Below are 1,055 nucleotides of genomic sequence, written 5' to 3'. Positions count from 1 at the left end.
GGCATGGGAGGGGACACGAGGGCACTGCGATGGGAGACAGAAGGACTGGGACGTACTGGGTTATACGAGGAGACACTGCGAGGGAACTGCGAGAAAGCCCTGAGCACTGGGATATACGGGGCTATACTGGAGAGGACTGGAAAAGACCGGGACTGCACTGGTAGCGAAATGGGAAGGAACTGGGGAGCCCAGTTCGTATTGGGAGCGACTGGGATGGAACGTGAGGGCACTGCGAGAGCAGCAGGAAACACTGGGAGGAAAGGAAAGAGGGATCGGGGAACCGGGGGCACTGGGTTACACTGGGAGGAGAACGGGGACAAACTGCAAGAAACAAAAGGGAACTGGGAAATATTTGGAGAAAACCGGGAGACGAAACACGGAGACCGGGATGCGGGGAATCCCTGCGGGGAGGACGCTGGGATAGACCGGCACTGAGCGGGGGTTCCCGGGACGGGCTCCGCGGGCTGCCAGGACGAACAGGAAAGAGACGGGGAACAGACGCGGGGCCGCTGGGCCGCGCCGAGAGCACACGGAGAGAAAACGGGAGCACTGGGACGGAGCGGATCGTACCGGGACAGGAACCGAGCGGGAGATGCGGGCTGCGGACTCACCATGGCGACAGCAGCGGAGAATGCGGAGCGCGGCCGGCAGCGAGCGGCGCCGCGGGGCACGGCGGGATATGGGCGGGGAGCGGGCACGGGGCATTGTGGGAAGCCGGGAGCGACGTGGAGGCCGCCATTTTATAGCGGAACTGAGGGCATGGAGGACGCCATTTTGGGCATGCGCAGTGACGTCGCTCGCGGTGTGTTGTGGGATATAGCGAGGCAGATGGAGGACGCCATCTTGGAGCATGCGCAGTGGCGTCTTTCGCGGGGTATTGTGGGATATACCGAGTCAAATGGAGGGCGCCATCTTGGAGCATGCGCAGTGGAATCTTTCGCGGTGCATTGTGGGATATAGCGAGGCAGACGGAGGGCGCCATTTTTGAGCATGCGCAGTGGCGTCTTTCGCGGTGTATTGTGGGATATAGAGGGGCAGATGGAGGGCGCCATTTT

Source organism: Numida meleagris, unplaced genomic scaffold, assembly GCF_002078875.1.
Source record: "Numida meleagris isolate 19003 breed g44 Domestic line unplaced genomic scaffold, NumMel1.0 unplaced_Scaffold394, whole genome shotgun sequence".
NCBI lineage: Eukaryota > Metazoa > Chordata > Aves > Galliformes > Numididae > Numida > Numida meleagris.
The sequence above is the reverse complement of the archived record's forward strand: the minus strand, read 5'-3'. Positions refer to the sequence as shown.